Source organism: Camelus ferus, chromosome 14 (genome assembly GCF_009834535.1).
Source record: "Camelus ferus isolate YT-003-E chromosome 14, BCGSAC_Cfer_1.0, whole genome shotgun sequence".
Classification (NCBI taxonomy): domain Eukaryota; kingdom Metazoa; phylum Chordata; class Mammalia; order Artiodactyla; family Camelidae; genus Camelus; species Camelus ferus.
The window spans coordinates 12,271,130-12,289,314 of record NC_045709.1 but is presented as its reverse complement, the minus strand read 5'-3'; the positions used below and the strand labels follow the sequence as shown (position 1 = coordinate 12,289,314).

The window sequence follows — 18,185 nt, the reverse complement described above, 5'->3', positions numbered from 1 at the left end:
TCATCAGTCCTTAAGGAAAGGATTAGTCAGGCTGGCCCCACAGAGGCTGGTTTCTCCCCACTTAGAAGGACTTTAAGGAGAAAGAACTTAGAATCTGTAATCAGAAGTCTGAAGTCAGGCTCTGTGCCGTGTTATCCACGTGAACTTGCACATCTCTTTACCATCTTGGAGCCTGTTTTTCTTATTTGTAAAGAAGAGATCATGCCTGAGTCAGGGTAATGTGAATATTGAATGAGGTGATGTATGTGACAATGCTTCCTACAGAACTTGACTTACGTGGGTGAATAACGATGTTTGAAATGAATGAAGACACAGAGTGTAAAGCCCGCAATAATGAAGACTTAACCTTGTGCTACGCTAGGGTGCAAGGTGAGTCCTAGAAGGGGTAACGTGCCTTGAGCCATTCACCCCATACAGAGCCCAAATGTACATGTACATTTCTTAAGCCAGGTCAGCCTTGATCATGATGGGGAGGGAAGCCTTGGAATCAGGACCGTCACGCACGCTCCCTCTTGGCGTGCTTCCCGCTCTGAGGTCTCCCACTCCAGGAGCAGTGACCTCCCACAGGATTTGCTTGCAGATGACCATCCTCAATCATCAATATTTTTGAAACCAGGCCGACCTGTTTCTTCTCCCAAGAGCTCTTGCTGTTTGCATTTGCTTGCTACATCTCTTCTGCTACATTTACAGATCCTCTTAATCCTTCTGTCTCTCCTATTGCAATATACTTGTTAAAGAAATTAGGGGATCTGTTCTGTAGAATTTCCTGCATTCTGGATTTGCTATTTGCATCCCCGTGTTTCAAAATTTTCCTTTATCTCGTATGTTTTCTGTCTAGTGGAAGGTAGACCCCCAGAGGTTTATTAGATTCAGGTTGGATGTTTGGTTAAGAATATCTCACAGATTATGTGGTGCGCTGTCTCCTGTCTCCTCAAGAGGCATCTGTTCTGTGGTTGTTTGTCTTTTTGGTGACATTGATATTGATCGGTGGGTTGGAGCCTGGTCAGCCTGATTTATTGTTTATAAAGTTGGTCTAATGGCTTTAGCAGCCACTGGTCAGTGCTGCAAGATTCACTATTTCAAGAGGGTTTGCAAAATACTAATTTTATAATGTTTTAATATTTCTTGAAATATTCTCTGTGAATTAAGTCAATAACTCAATACAGAGATTCATTTCTTAAATTTGATTTTGTTTTAGGGACCGCTTTTAAAATTTAATTTTGCTTTATAATTTTGTAATATATACATATATATGAATTACAGACTTGTTACTAATTTTATTTATCTTTAGAAGTTCTTCAGATTTTAAAGATACTTACACTTTGTGATGTAAGTTGCAAATATTTTCTTTTATTGCCATTGCTTTTTTTCACTTTGATTTGGTGTTTTTGTCATACAAAAGCTTTTAAAAAGGTAATCCAATTTATCTATCGTTTTCCCTTATTGCCTCTGGATGTTGAGTGGTAGTTTGCAAAGTTTTTCCTCATTCCAGGTTAAGGGTAATTCCTTTATGTTTTCTTCTAGAATTTATATACATGGGGTTACATTTAGATCTTTGATGGATTTTAAATTAATCCTGGTATATGGCAGAAGGCATGAATCCAATTTTATCCTTTCTTTTTTTTTTTAACATTTGTGATTGATTTATAATCATTTTACAGTGTTGTGTCAAATTCCAGTGTAGAGCACAATTTTTCATTTATACATGAACATATATATATTCACTGTCACATTTTTTTCTCTGTGACAATTTTATCCTTTCTAATCCAATTACCTTAGCACTACTCGATAAGAAATCCGCTTTTTCTTCACAGATTTGAGATGCCACCTCTACCATATACTAAACTCCTACTTGCATGGCATTTATTCCTGAATTATCATATTTTGTTCTATTTGTCTGTTTCTTCACATGCTAATATCATGTTCTTTCGATTACAGTCTTCATATTGTATTAGTGTTTGGTAGAGTTACATCCCCTCATTGTTCTTTTTTATGGTTTCCTGTTACTATCATTGCTTCTTTATCCTTTCAAGTAAATTTTATAATTCATTTTACTTAGCTTCGGAAAAAATGTACTGTTTTTAAATTGAGAGAATATTAAGTTTATAAATTCGCCTAAGGAAAATTGACGTCTTTATGAGGCTGAATTTATCCAAAACACATGCTCTGTCTTTTAATTTGTTCAACTCTCCTTGTTTCTCTTTCAATAGTGTTTTAAAATTTTCACTTTATGAGTCTTGTATTAGCCTGCTTGGCCTTTGCTGACCTTCTCAAATCTCTGGCTTGATGTTTCTCATCATTTTAGAAATTCTAGACCATTATCTCTTAAAATATTACTTCTACCCCATTCTCCTTCTCCTGTACTCCTGAAATTCCAATTATATGAATGTCAGACCCTTTTTATAATGTCCCACATGTTTTTCTAGATCTTTTATTTTCCACATAGTTCAGTCTGGATACTTTTTATTGGCTTGTCTTGCAATTCGCTGATCCTCTCTTCTGCTGCGTGTAAGTTGTTTTAGACCCATTCAGTTACCTAATTCAGTTACGTAATTTTTAAAAATTTTTTAGTTCAAGAATATTTATTCTCTTTTATAGATTTCACTTCTTTATTAGGTTCTCCATTTTTAAAATCAATTTTCATCGCATTTAACTCTTCTAAGTAAACATATCACTCATAGCTATAAGGTCCTTGTCTGCTAATTCCAGTATTTGGATCAGCTGTGAGACAGTTTCTGTTGTTAGCTCTTTCTTCACATCTTCAGTCATCTGGTTTTGTGATTTTGTTATTTAATGTTGGACATTAATAAAAATTTTACAGTTTCCAGATGATGTTGTCTTCCGCCAGAGAGACTTCAGCCCGCCCTCTGCCCAGCAGATAGTGTCTTAATCCAAGGATCCACTGAGATCATTAGAGGCTGGGCTGCAGCTTTAGTAAAACTGTTTATCTCTGAGATGTTTCCTCCTAAGGAGTAACCCTTTTGTTTCCCTGTTATTTTCTATTGCTGGAGTAACAAATTACTACAAACTTAGTGGCTTGAAACAACACAATTTGCTGCCTTACAGTTGTGTCTGGCAGAAGTCTGACATAGGTTTACTGGGCTGAGATCAAAGTATGGGCAGGGTTGCCATCCTTTCAGGAAGCTCTAAGGGAGAATCCATCTCCAAGCATTTTCTAGATTCCAGAGGCCACGTGCATTCCTTGGCTCGTGGCCTCTTCTTCCATCTGCATGGCCAGCAGTGCAGCAGCCTCCAATCTATTTCTCTACTTCTGTAGAAACATTGCCTTTTTCTGCCCTATCTCCTATGAGGCCCCTCCTGATTAGACTGGGCCCACCAGATAATCCATGATAATCTCCTTATCTCAAAATTCTTAACCACTTCTGCCAAGTCCCTTTTGACATATAAGGTGACTTTACATGCAAATGTTCAGGGATTAGGGTTTGGGGATCTTTGGAAGCCACTATTCTGCCTACCGAAAGTCCAACAAGTAAGGCTTTCCAAGTTTAACAAACGAAAATACAGATTGCTTGGTTAAATTTGAATTTCAGATGAACAAAAAATAATTTTTAATTTTAAGTATGTTCTAGTTATTATAAGGATCATACTTATAATATAAAATTATTTATTGTTAATCTGAGATTCCACATGAACTGGGCCTTGCCCTGTATCTTCTCTGGCAAGTCTACCCCCAGCGCCCATAGTAAGAGTCTGAGATCCCCTCTTCTAAGGTCTACACCTTGTCTCCTCAGTGTGGCGAGATTGCCCGTAACTCAAAATGCTTTTCAGAAATTTCTTGCTTAGCTCCTTAAACTCCCAGAATCAGGTAAAAGTCTTGAAGGCAAAACCATCCACATGCCAAGCTTAGTTCCCTGACCCATTCTTCTCGCCAGGATCTTAGCCTAAAAGTGTCTAATTGTGACATTTCATCCCCTGTGCCTGCCACAGTCTCTGTTGGTTTCTCTTTTTCTGCAGTGCCTCTGCCAGGGGAGAGTTCAGGTTCCTTTCCTGGACCCCAAATCAGCAACTGTTTTAGGGGAAAAGTCGATGGCAACTCTCAGCTCACTTTCTACTGTCCGACCTCTTTTCAGAACCTTGAAGCCTCTAGTCTTGGTTGTTTCAATAGCCCCCTGATGCACTTAAATCGAGGTTTTGTAATTTACCAGGCGGGAGTATTGTTTAGCTGCAAACCGCTTCATCAAACTAGGGCATCTGATAACAAACCCGGTGCTTTCCCAGGACTGTTTATCACAGCAGTAGAAGCGGTTGGTGGACAACAGCTGCACAGGTGGAAAGAGTGGAGGTGGCGTGGTGACATCAGAATGCAGAAAGTGTGGTTGGCCAGGCTTGGTAGTTGGCTGGACCTCAGGGACCTTGGCAGTGATGTTTGGCCTGGGGCTGAGCCAAGCAGGGCCCGCTGAACAATGGGAAGTTGGCAGCAGTCACCTCCTGCACACGCAGCTGCCCTCCTAGGTAATGTCAGTGAAACCCAGGGAGAGGCTGTCCATAACTCCAGGCCTCGGCCTGGAACTCTGTCCTGGGCACAGCCCTTTAAAGGAGCCGAGTTGTAATATCATGACTTGTAAGCTTTTTCCTGCCTTTAATTGCCCTCCTCTATCAGCAAGCACGCTGTCACTGCTTCTCCAGTGATTGTGGTAATCTTGCTCCTGGACTTGAATCAGACACCAGCACAGCCAGTTGTGGGGATGGACGGGGTTGGGTAGCCAAGGTCAAAGGCAGGAGGTCTCCAGTCTGGGCCTTCTCCTCTTCCTTCCTCTTCCTCATCTAGGGCATTTTGGCTGCTGCTTACTTTGCACCAATGACATAATTTCTGGTACTGGGCACCAGGCCTCCATCCACCATGTCTCAAGGAGCCATAATTTCTCCCTCTCCATTAGCAAAACTTCTCCAAAGATTCTGAAATAACTTGCCCTGATCAGGAAAGGCAAGCAAATCAACAAATGGGACTTTACCTCATTCTGGGATGTTTCTACTGTGTGGAGCTTAGAAAAAACCTGAACTCAAAGCTTGAAACACCGACCATTCAAGTGGCCTTCCCAGGTGAGCGTGGCTTTCTGGCTATTTACCATCTTTTCCCCTATCCTGAAATTTCAAAGTGTTATTACCTATTTATAATGGGATGTTCCAAGTAAAGTCAAAATTTTAATCAATAAAATATTTTAAAAAGGAGTAAGGAGATCACACATTTCCCAGGTGAGATGAATATCCTGGGATAATACTGAGCTGATATCATGGGTTAGAGAAACATAAAATGTCCTTTTAAAAATTATTTTCATACCTGAAGACTAAATGAAATATATCCTGGGTGGCATCTGAAACAGAAAAAAAAAAAAAAAACCCAACGGGTGAAACTAAGGAAATTTGAATAAGAAAATGAATTTTAGTTAAAAATAATATATCCGTTTCCAGTCATTAGTTTGACACATATACCGTCCTAAGGTAAGATGTTAAGAAGAGGGGAAACTGGGTGCAGGGTCTGTGGGAACTTTCTACAGTGTCTTCACAACTTTTCAGAAGATCTAAAATTATCCTGAAATAAAAGGTTTATTTTTAAAAATGATTTCATATACAAAGAAGGTGCTGAAAAGCAAAGGGGTGTGGGACAATAAAAGGTTACACTTATGACTCAAGTTAGAAAATAGAATAGAAGTATTAATATTCCATGCAGGTTTACAGAAATGATGTCAGCAAATCATGTTTATCTAGAAATAGTCATAATGGAGAGCATGTCTAGTGATGAGAGCAGTGCTACGGAGCCCAGCATCCCCAAGTTCTCGCTCACTTACAAATAACCCTGAGGAGTTATTTGTAACTTTCTATGAATGAAAACCTATGTCTTTCCCAGTTTTTAAAGAGCTATGAGTGGGGAGCCAAAACTTACTCTTGGCCCCTATTCTTTCATTCTCCTAAAATTAACCTATTGGAATGAACGCTTCTACTCAGCTGTTTGGAATGGGAAATCTATCTCTAAAAGTAACCATTTTAGTCTAAGTTTTTTGAAATGAGGCATTTGATTTTTTTTTAACCGTTTTTATAAAAAACGTCAAACATACACACCAAAGTGTGTAGAACAGTATAATGACCCCCTGTTCCCATGACCCGGTTTTATCAGTAGTCGAGACTCACTAAGCTGGTTTCAACTATCCCCTCTACCCTCTCATTTTTTTCCCTAGAATAATATAAAGCAACTCCCAGATATCAGAGTCATTTGCTTTTTAAATATACCAAGATTTTAGGCATTCTTCTGTAAACATCTATGGAGCATCTACTTTGAGGCCACTATTTTAGGAGGTGAATGTAGAGATGAGTTAGAGATGGATCTCGTTCACAAGGAAGAGCTTAGTTTAATAAGAAAGCTAAGACATAAACAGTAATCACCACAGTGCACTGTATAGAGGGATAAATGCTCTGACAGAGACCCAGGCAGCGAGCTGCAGGAGTTCAGAGTAGGGGTGGGGAACGTCAGCTGGGAGCGCTGAGAGCCAACTTTGTAGTAGATGCTGCATCGGACTTAGACCACAAATGAGGACCAGATTTAGATGTGCAGCAGGATGAGGGGTGCGGAAGAGCTGTCCGCTGTCCCCCGCTGTGCCCACCACCCTCTCCTTCAGATACACATGCAGTGCAGGGGCATCTCTTAAAAAAAATGGATCCACCACAGTGGGCCAAATATTAGAGGCAACTTCAGCCGAATGTGATAAAAAGAGAAGCTGAAGAAAGTTAAGTTTTCTTCGAACCTGACAGAATGGGGACTCTGAAAGAAATTAAATCATTATTAAAAAATCAAGATATTTCTAGTTCTTTCCCCTCGTGTTTGAGAGATACACCCGCTGTGAGTATTTGAAGATGTTGGCGTGAGAGTAGATAATTATAGAATTAAGTTTGGGTTTGGAGGCAGCAGAATGTCAAAGAACAAAGAGCATGGTGACAGAGCGAACCTTGGAAACGAGCAAAGCCTCTTCTTCAGCATCTTGGTGTTGAGTGTAAAGGAAAAGGAGGGATGAGGAAGGAGGAAATGACTGCTCAGAACTACTTGGTTTTTCTCAGCGAAGTGGAGGCAAAATAATATGCCAACCACGGGAGTCCAACCGGACTGGAAGCAAAGGATTTAGCCAGCGATGGTGACTGCAGTGGCGCTCTCTACACCCCTCCAGGTTCTTCCCTATCATTTCCAGCCAACTAGCAATGAGTCGAGACCACGTGACCCCATGGTTTGTGACCATAAACCACTTGTGTTGTTTCCATGATGAGGCACCGGAAAGCTGGGGTAGCACCTTCATTCAACCCTCTCTCCCCCTGCCACAGCCACCCTGGGAGCCCCGTGGCAAGATGGTAGCATCACAAGATGGGGAAGGCTGGATCCCAAGTCATCGTATGGAGGAGAGCCAGCCAATAGACTGTGGCCGTGACAGAATGGAAGGGTGGACATCTGCTCTGACATCTTGAAGTTTATTCGCTAGTGCAACACAGCAGAGCTTATCCTCAGTGTCCCGCTGTAGCCAGGCTCACCTGGGAAGCACCTGTGGTTTCCTCTAACAGATGTCTGCTGGATCCCAGTAATTAGACAAAACTCTAAGAACAGACACCGTGTCTCACACACCCCTCCGAGGAACTAACCTCGCGTTTTCACTGCATGTGAAAATAGATCAAAGAAAGCCTCAGCGTTTGACCTTTTGGAATTCTCATGCTTCATAAAGAAAAAGGAAGAAATCTCAGACGCTTTAGTTGGAAAAATAAAGTGGTGGTCTAAAGAGATAACTCTGGGGAGAGCGTTTAAATTTTCAGAGTCATCATATTCACTGCGTTCAGTAACAGCCAGACGATTGTGTAGTGTAAGTTCTCATGGGCAAAGCTTTGGTTTAAGTATCAGATCAGGGGCCAGGACGCTTACGCGGAGACCCCGCTGCTTGAGAAATGATACTTAGTTCTCAGTTGTTCCCCCAAATATTTTGATCAGCTATACAGTTTCAAAGCAACTGTAGATGTGAGTCCTGGCTATGGTACAGTCTTGGGGAATGTTTCAAAAACAACAAAATCATTATCAAATCGAGACATTTTAGAGGTGATCCACCGGTATCATAAACCTTTGTACTTAGGGGGGAAAAAAGGCAGCTCCCGCCAACAGCGCTGACGTTAGGTCAGTAGGTTTCCCGTCTTGAATGCCTGCAAAACTCAGGGAACAGAACACGGAGGAGACGTAAGTGGTAGCGTAAGAAACATGATAGAAATAGAATTGCGTGATGCTTTCACAGACACAGCAGTTCTGTACTTCAAAGAGTGAACTAGAATAAACCTAGTTTCTTCTTATAGAAGATAATAATTTTAATTAACATTTGTGTAGCATTTTGTAATAAGATGCATTTTGTGCCATTTATTTCTTACAACAAATGTCTGGCGTAGGTAATGTTATTAGTTCTATTTACAGTAAAGCAAACAACAGGCTACAGACACTGTTCAGTTTCCATTACAGGAACTTTGGCAGAAATTTGGCATCAGAGTAGGTGTTCCACGGAGCCCCTCCTGCTGCTTGAGCAAAATCTGGGTAGAAACATGGGATGGTGGGCTGGACCAGAGGGAGCCCCTCTCCCCTCTTCCCTATGGGCTGTCTTGTCCGTCCAGTCTGTTCGGGGGGATTCTTGCAGTTTGGTGGCCCAAGGCCAGGGAGCAAGTGACACCTACCCCTGGATGAATGAACCATATTGCTTCTTGGAGGCACCCAGTGTTACTTGTGTTTTTTGGGGTGAAGATCCAAAGACAGAAGAGAAGTTTGCTTATGCTGCAAGCTGAAACTGGTCAAAGGTAAGCTTTAAATGTGTTCGGACACCTTGTGGAAGATTTAGGCAGTTGTGTACCTTCTAAGAGGTGGAATCTTAAAACTACCCTTGAGGCCCCCTGGCCCTTTGTCCTAGGAGAAGACCCGGAGTAGGCTCCTCCATGAGGCAACTGGGACTTAGGGCGAAAGTCTGAGTAGTGACGAGCAGACGCGTGTTGGTTAGCAGGTGTGTGCACGTCTTTTAGCAGACTTACGTCCCTTGCACAGATAGAAACGTTCCTAAGTTTGGGTTCACGGTACAGACTAGCCGGTTTGTTGCTCTGAGCACCTGCTGCTCTGTGGCTGGTGCTCACAGTCTTACGGCTTCTTCATTTGCAGAAGATGACTCTGAACACTTGGCTTTACACCTGGCAGTCTCCCAGGTAAAGAGAGGTAGGGGGCGGAAATCTGGATTGAGCATTTTCCTCTAGTGGAGGGAAAAATTCTTTGTAGGGAAAAAAACTCCTCTAAATACAAATTCTACCAATGTAGTTAATTTAGATTAATTTTTTATCCCCACTACTGACTTATGAGTTGGATGCTGTGTCCAAGTTGTTAAAAGTAACAGTCTCAGTTTCCTCATCCTTAAAATAGGGATAACAATAGTTCTACCTCACCTGCTGCTTTAAGAGTTAAGGGATCCCGAGTTTGCGACACACAGCAAGGGCTTGATAAATATTTGCTACTGTCCCAATACCACCATTCCGTCAAAGGCACTTTTACAGGGACACACAGCAGTGTGCAAATGTTCCCTACTTCACTTATACTATGAAAATGTAGTTATGGTCACGTCACCTATATTGGAAATTGACTCTTTCAAAGCTCTCAGCTTACATACAGAAAACACTTTTCTGCTCTAAAAAAATTCTAATCACTCCATAATCTTTATCATCATAAGTCTTTAAATTTTTTTAAAAATTTATTATTATTTTTTAATGGAGGTACTGGGGGTGGAACCCAGGACCTCGGGTATTTAAAGCCCATTGAGCTATACGTCCACATCCCCCCAGCATCGTAAGTCTTTATCATCAAAAATCGTAATTTTTTCCCCCAATACCTGAATTACATGGATATTATCTGACAGTAACACAGGGCCCCTGCCTTGAGGGAGCTGTTAAGAATTAGCAGACAATGCCCCCAAATCGATGTATATGCTCACATAGGCACATATTTGCAATTTTCATCATGTGCAGTAGACACATGTCAGGCATTTTTAAGGGCTGGTCTGCATGTTTCATCTGAAAGAGCAAAATGGGCCCCCGCCAGAGCCAGGGGACGCTTGCAGCTCGCGGGGGGCCCGAGGGCCTGGAGCTGCGTGTCCTCTTGCTGGCTTCCCCACCAGCCTCCTGCATGGCTTTGGCCAAGCTCCACGGGGCGTGGAGCCCAAAGCTTGCCCACAGCATAGCATGGCTCGCCTGGCAGGAAAGCGGGTGTTGCAAATTGGCGCGCTACTTCAAAAGAACTGGAGAACAAAAGCAGATGTGAGCTCTGACATACGCTCTGGGAGCTGGGGGAGGCCAGCAGGCTCTAGAAGGGGAGGCACTCGCTTTGTTTTAAGCCAGCCAAGTATCCAGCTATTGAAGGAGGCAGTTTGCTCAAGTGATGCTTTTATAAGTGAACCAGACTTTACATACTGGATTCTTTCCTCCCAGATGTTTTGATTTGCTTCGGGGGTGTCTTGAGAAATATATATTTCTTTCTCTTTGGCATTCTTAGGCGTCTCCTCTTTGTTTCTCTGTCTCACCAAATAGAAATCCATCGGTGAGAACCGAAGTCTCTTTCTACTTGAAGATGTAGAAGGGCCTTGTAGTAATCCTTTCTAAAAAGGAGCACCAGGAACCCGAGGACAAAATATCACTTGTAACACCTGGTAATACCTTCCTCTTCTGCCAGTAATGTCGAGAGGTTTTGCAGCCGTGCGAAGAATTGATGAGGTCCACTCAATTCCTTTTCCTTGTCAGACCTGAGCGACACTGAAGGCACAGCTTTTTGGAACCTCTGAGTGTTTAGGATGCTGAGGGCGAGAACATGTGAGCTCCCACCATGAAGGGGCGTCTGCAGCCTGGGAGGGGAAGGAAGGCAGAGAACCACAGCAGCATCGTGGCACCCTGCCTGCCAGCGGAAGAAGCTGGCAGCTCTCCTGAGAAATGCAAACGGCGTTCCTCCAATTAGTTAGCTATCATCTTGGAAGCCTTTGTTGAGGAGCCTGTGGTTTGGGGAAGCAGTTGAAGCCCCACAAAGTGATTAAGTCTCTGGTTTTGAAGACCTGTGAAAGCTCATCAGGGAAGGAGGGCAGATGAGAGAAAAACAGGGCAAGGGAAAGCAGGATATGTGTCATAATGTAGGGTGACTGGTGACATTTATACTAAAGGGTTTAAGAAAGGAGAGGCGCATCCTCTTGTCAGCATCCTTCGGAGAATTTTTCCTTCCACTTTTCTGCTTCCTCCTCAGTCTCCCAGGCAAACCAAGCCAGCCCTTCCATGCAAGTGCTCCTTGGGGCTCTGCTGGGCCCGTTTCCTACTCATTCACACGCTACCCCTAGGCAACCCCCAGTGCTCCCGTGGTGCCAGTAACTACCTGCAGATTCCTCCTACCAGAGCCTCAAGTCAGACCCTTCTCTTGAGCCTCATGCTATACCTCTAACTGCCCGCTGGGCTTCTCTACCCCAGTCATTCCAGAAACATCCAACTCAACATGGTCAAGACAACTCACTGCTTTTGCCCAGTCGTGCCCTGAAAGCCCACCCTTCGTTCTCTATGTCACATCTTTGTGAGCAGCGTGGTCACCCACACCACACTCACCCTGAGTGAGTCTCTCACAAACCCATCCCCTCCTCTCCATTCCCATCACCATGACTTTAGTTCAGACTCCATTCATGTCCCACCTGGATTGCGACCTGAAAACCCCATCTCCCGTCTCATCTCCTTTAAATCAGTTCTTCACAGCGTTATCGTGGTACTAATTAACACAAGATGAAACATACTGTGTAACGGGGTTTCGCTCTGGTCTTGGAACTTTGTCTGGAGTCCCATTACTGAGAAACCACAGGCCACTCTGAAGAACCAGGCACTCCCTTCCAGGGCTCACTGACAAGTGGCCAAATTAGCCATAGATCAATCACTCCCACCACGGCTTCCAACGTAGGTCCGCGGAAGACTGGAGCTCATTAAGTTATTAGGGACGAGGGGGTCATTGAGGCCTGGGGCGAAGGGAGAGAATGTGTTGGCTTTTCTCCTCTCTTTCTCACAGGCACACTGTCCCTGGAGCCAAGGATCACAGGACATAAGAGAATTTTTCATGGAGAGTGGAGGTGCCTGCAAAGAAGGTTACTGGAGACTCACTGTCCAGCCTTGATGCTCACTGGATGACATTAAGCTGGAGCCAGTGACCCAGAGCTGAGCACAGGAGAGTTCTCGGGAGAGCTGAACTTGCCTCCTCTGGAGTTCGTGACACGTGTGAGGATAGGGGCAGGAGCCTGCCTTTCTCCTGGAGTCGTCCGGAGACAACTCACACGGGGGACAAGAAGAACCAGTGGATCAGCCTGAGCTCCCAGCAAGGACACACACATCTTCACGGGAAAGGCGTGCCAGGAGGGAAACCGGGCTACTGCCATCTTCGAGGTAGTAAAGGACCAGGGGCTTTACTTTTGGAGACAGAGGCTGGGGAGGTATCACAAGAGGAGACGTCTGGAAGACATCACCCATGTCAGAGAAGGACACAGTACAGAGATCTTTCAGAGTCTCCCCAGAATGAAAATGAATTCACAAATAACCTTTTCCCCTTTTCCTTTAATCCTTCCATCCTCAGACCCCATCTTGGAGGAGCCAGTAACAGGAATGATAGAGCGAACGCCTACCGCAGTTTCCAAGATGCGTTTCAGGATTGAGCTGAGGGAACAGAAGCAGTTAGGGATTGAACGTGAGGTTGGTGTTTGTATTTAGACACTGCTGCACTTTTTGATATCTGTAAATGAGTCCATTGTCAAAGCAAGACTGTTCTTCTAGCTAAACGTGCCGGGAAGCCTACAGGATCTTCTAGAGATGTTGTCAAAGACTGAGGACGAAAGATCTGGCAAAACACATTAAAAAGCAGCACTGGGAGAAAAACAAAGTCATGTCTCACGTTCCAAAGTCAAAAATAACATGTCACTCCTTTGCTCAAAATCCCTTAGTGGCTTCCAAACATAACTCTTGGCGCATAATAAGCATAAATGTTTTTTTAAAAAATAAATGAATGAGCACATCCATATTAGAAAGAAAAGCAAGCCTACTCTTACCCACATATTTCTGACCTACAAAAAATAAAGACATGGGGAAGGCAGAGATTCTGCTTTGTTATTAAACACATTTTTACAATGTTAGGTAGACTATGAATTGACTATTTCTTGTTCTTCCTGGCTCTGCCCCGCTTGCCCCCAATATAATGTCTATATCTGTTTCTGTATCTATGGCTACATCTAAATCCATTTTCTTATCCATGTTGTATCTTATGTCATCAATGAAAAGAGAATGAGAGATGTTCTTTGCTACAGCCTTCATTAGTTTGAGTGCTCATGGAACGTTTTACCATATTCAACTCAGTAACCAATGAAGATAAAGAAATGGGACAGACTTTGTTAGATATTGATATCTGCATAGTTATCCATAGCTGTAGAGATTTATAGATACAGATATTTCTTTTCCTACATGACACCCCATACATGACCCAACCCTTTGTCTCAGCCCATTTCACCTTTGCTACTTAGAGTCCTCTTGAAATGTGGCTGCAACCAATCCCTGGGGACCCTCTGTGGCCACCATACTGAACCTGGTGGTAATTGTGCAGCTAGCATCGTTAGCTATCTTCAGGATCCCCACCCAAAGCACAGGGAGACTTCCTAGAAAATCCTTTTCACTTTTAATAAAGCCTAGCTCCCAAGATTTGATTCTAAGTCATATTCTGGTAATCAAAAAAAAATAAATAAACATTGAATGTTTCTTTCTCTTTGCATTCCTGTATCAACAGCCCTGCAGATGGTATTTTGGGCTGACTTGATAGAAAGTCTTAGAAATGCAAAAGGGGAAATAATTTCTTCTGTTAAATTACCTTGATACAAATTTGAGCCATGAACTGGATCAGGCGCTGTGCTTGTATGTGGAAATAAAAAGATGAAAGAGATATGGCCCCAGGGTGCAAAATGTTCCTTCTGATGGGGATTTATGTAAATGAATAAATATAACACAGAATGAAAAATGCGGAGATAGACTCAACGCTCAAACTCTCCCCAGCTCCTCAGTTTCTCCTTTCTCTGCCTTCATTCTGTGATGCACTGAACACTGGCTAGGCAATGGCAGTCCCAAAGCTCAGACACCTCATTTGGGCTCAGTTGTTTAGCAGTTTATCTGGAAAGGCTAAGAGAACACATCTTGGACTCTAACACGTTGGAAAGCAGTCTCCTCATGGCGCTCAAGGTGAGGAGCTGGGTGGAGTGGCAAGAAATGATTCTTTTACTAATGGGAGAGTTTCAAAGAGATACTGAAACTCTGTTGCCATGTAACATTTTGAAAAACTGAGTTAAATGTGAATCCAAATCTATACCTCCAAAAGTCAACAATAACTACAGATTTAATAGCTTTTGTAATAAAATTGATCTGGAAAGTTGGTAGAAACTAATACTAAAACATTAGTTCACAGTTTTAAGCAGGAGAGAATGGTACCATCTCCACTAAATGTGATTGACCAAAATGAATTTCTAATTTCTTATGTAATTTTTACCAAGCGATGTGTTGCTGCAACGATAATGATTCAAATAAAAATGGAAATGTCCCATCAACTCGAAAATCTTCGCCAATCAAGTACTAAATCAGAATCTCACACAACTACAGATACTTTCCCCTGCAAATAAGTAACTTGAGGACTATTTTTGCTGTGGGGTTTGTGAAGCCAGGATCATTTGTGTGAATCAAGTAACTCCTTTTACAGTTACCTTTTACAGTGACTCCTTTGTTTTTCAGATGCTCTGCTACCCCAAAATCATATTTGACCTTGTGGTTTCCTTTAAAATGGTCCACAGGAATTAAATATGTTAATGGCTTTACTTGGTTCTAAATATTAGCATAATCATGTGACATCTTAATGCATCCAGTTATAATGCACCCGTATTTGGTACAAGCTTTAAACAAAAGGAAAGTAGCTCTTCAGCAATGCACGGTGGGAATGAGGGCTTGTTTTATAAGTTCATTTCCGATACTTTTATAAGGTTAATGATGCTGCTTTGATAATGGATCTTGAAGATCTTTCCACAGTACAAATCCTTCCAGGCATGATTTTACTGTGTGTAGAGAGAACTGTTAGCCATAAAAATCAGGAATCTTTTAATCGAGCATGTACACGTTATTCCAAATGATCTAAATATGAGTTTAGTAAAGAGTTGAATTAGATGGCCTGGAATTAATGTCTAAACCTATTCTAAATTTTAAAACTGATGACGAGAGATCAGAATCTCAGCTGTCAGCAGAAATCTGTGGGTTGGGGCAAAAGAAAGCCTGTGGCCCCAGCCATGGTTGGACTTAAGAGCTCTCCCTACGGACCTGCTCTATATGAGGAAACAAAACAAAATACAAAACCAAAACCTCTTCCTTGGAGAGTGTAAAACACATGGAGCGGAAGTCCGTAAGCAGAGCACAGATCCCCCAAATTCATGCCTATTTTATCTTAACCTCCTCCTTCTAAATGTTCTATTCTTACAACATTTTGGTTCTGTTTTTGTGTATGTTTTAATTTATATACTATTTCATACGTTAAGTAATTTCTGAAAAAACAAATATACAGGTATTGGAGAGGTTCAGATATTTTACCAGGAGAGTGAACAATCTCTGTAATGCAACATTAAGGTACTTCCGTGTGTCCCCTCCACCAAGAAGTTGCTTTCATCTTCGAATGACACAGTGACGAGCAATGAACTTAGGGACACGTGGGATAAAGCTCACTACGTTCTAATGACGTGTGTGATTCGGTCTCCAGAAGCTGCTTCATCTTGTAGTTGTGCTTCTGGAATCTGGTTAGATGTAATGTCTATTACATTCAAATGGACATAGTATCTTCGACTGTGATGAAAAACACCTTTTTAAAAAGATATTCTTAGCGGGTGGGTAAAGCTCAGCAGTAAGAGCGCATGCCTAGCATGCATGAGGTCCGGAGTTCAATCCCCAGTACCTCCATTAAATAAATAAACAAACCTAAAAAGATATTCTTCCAGAAATTAGCATATTCCCTTGCTACTTCAATGTGCTAAACATTTAATAAAAGTTTCCTTAATGTCCACAACCATGTAAATTCACACAGATATGTTTTGCTATTTTCAATCTTGAATTTATTTCCCCCCCTCAACTTGTTTCTTGTTTTACTGGAATGTTTAATGAGTGGGAAGAGGGAAAAAAAATAGAAAATAGAGAAAGAGAAAAATAGAAGCTTTTAAATATCAAAAGTGAAACTGAGATTATTTTTAGGCAAATAATAGTAGAATCTGCTACCATAATAATCCTCTGCTTGGGGTAACGCTTTTCTTCCAAGGAACTTAAAACACTTTATAGACAACTTAAAATCACATGGTGAATCCACAATCAAAACTAAAAACAGAAGTTACCCCCTGCTCTATTTTTATTGATAACTGCCTTTGAGACTTATTCCTGAGGTCAGGGTTTAATTACTCATCTGAGAAATGAGAGGGGACATTTTAATGGGACGAGGGAAAAATAAAAAGGAGAGAAATAGAACAGGAGAAAAATTGAAAGCAAGCATCATGGGTTATTTTCCAGTTAACTTTATTTCCTTCTGTCACTTGCCACCTCTACAAAATTTAATTGGTCTCCATCAGGTGGTGTCCAGATCCCAGTCTGGTGATTACCTTCTGTTCCTATCAGTTTCAATTGTCTCTTTTTTAAGCTGCTGGCGCTGCCACTTGGTGGAATTGCATTTCTTCCAGGGATGAACTATATGCTGAGAAATACGTTTTGTGTGCTCACGCTATAGACTAAACATTCCACTGCATGTGCTTGAGACTTTCTCATAAATAGTCTTCAAACGTACTTATTCTACAAGGTGTGCATGAGCATCTTTCTAGTGGGGAGGGGAGGATATAGCTCAGTGGTAGAGTGCATGCTTGGCATGCACAAGGTCCTGGGTTCAATCCCCAGTACCTACATTTAAAAAAAATTAAAAATTAATAAATAAGTAAAAAATTAAAAACCTAATTACTTACCCCCCCCCAAATTTACAAATTGGGGAGTATATCTCAGTGGTAGAGTGCATGCTTAACATGCATGAGGTCCTGGGTTCAATCCCCAGTGCCTCCATTTTTAAAAAAAAATTTTAAAAAGAGAGATACATGAAGTTAAGTGCCACTAGGAGGCCAGGTAGTATGAACACCAAGAGCTGACCACTGGGTCAGGCAACGTGAGGGTCACTGGTGACCTTGTTGAGGATTTGGTGGGGGAAGGGGCCAAAAGCCTGTTGGAAATGGGTTCAAGAGAAGCTGAGATGTTAGACCAGCCAGTACAGTCAAAAGCTTGTGTTGAGAAGGGAGGAGAGATTTGGGGCAGTGGCCGGCGGGGTAGTGACGGGCACCGCAGCATACTTATTTGCTGATGGAAAGGATCTAATAGGAAAAGAAAATTGACAATGCCGGCAAGATAAGAGCATGATCATTCTAGAAACCGCTTCAAGATATCACCCAAGTCTTCATTTTTAATTTAAAATGGGATAATAATACTTGCCTAACAGTTTTGTTATGAAGATTAAATTAAACAATATATGTGAAGTACTTCAAAAGATGTTTAAAATTATACACATATACAATAATTGCTGAAAATTATAAGGAGCCACATATGTATGTATATATTCACACACAGACACTTTGAGCTGAACTCAAGTTTCCAGGGCTCCGGAGAAGATGAGATATGGTGCAGCTTTGTGGATACTGCCCTTCATCCGTGGAAAGAGAAGCAGTTGTGGCAAAGAAAAGTGGTCAGAGGCTTGCTAGCTCTTTGGTTTCGGGCATGACATTTAACCCGTCCAAGTCTCAGTTTCCTGGCCTATAAAATGCATATTAAAATTCCTGCCTTAAAGGATTAATATAAGGAATCGAAAGGGTTTATATCAAAGTTCCAACACGTAGTAGACATTTAACATGTTTTTTCTGAACTACAGAAGCCAAGCCCCTACCCCCACATCAGTCGCTCCATCTTACAGATTTTTAAATTGTCAGTCAACGTTTTTCAAAGGTGCTTTTCTGAACCTCTGTAATTAAAAAGATTTCAAACCAGCAATAATTTAAAGAAGCTCTTCATTATGTCTCTGAAAAATGGGGCAAAAT

At 41.9% G+C, this 18,185-nt stretch overlaps 1 non-coding gene across 1 annotated transcript; it reads left to right on the top strand.

Annotated features, from left to right (window-relative positions):
- The first annotated feature begins 17,094 nt into the window (after positions 1-17,094).
- TRNAV-AAC lies at positions 17,095-17,166 on the top strand. Its single transcript has one exon. It is a non-coding gene; the product is annotated as a tRNA-Val (tRNA).
- The last annotated feature ends 1,019 nt before the right edge of the window (positions 17,167-18,185 follow it).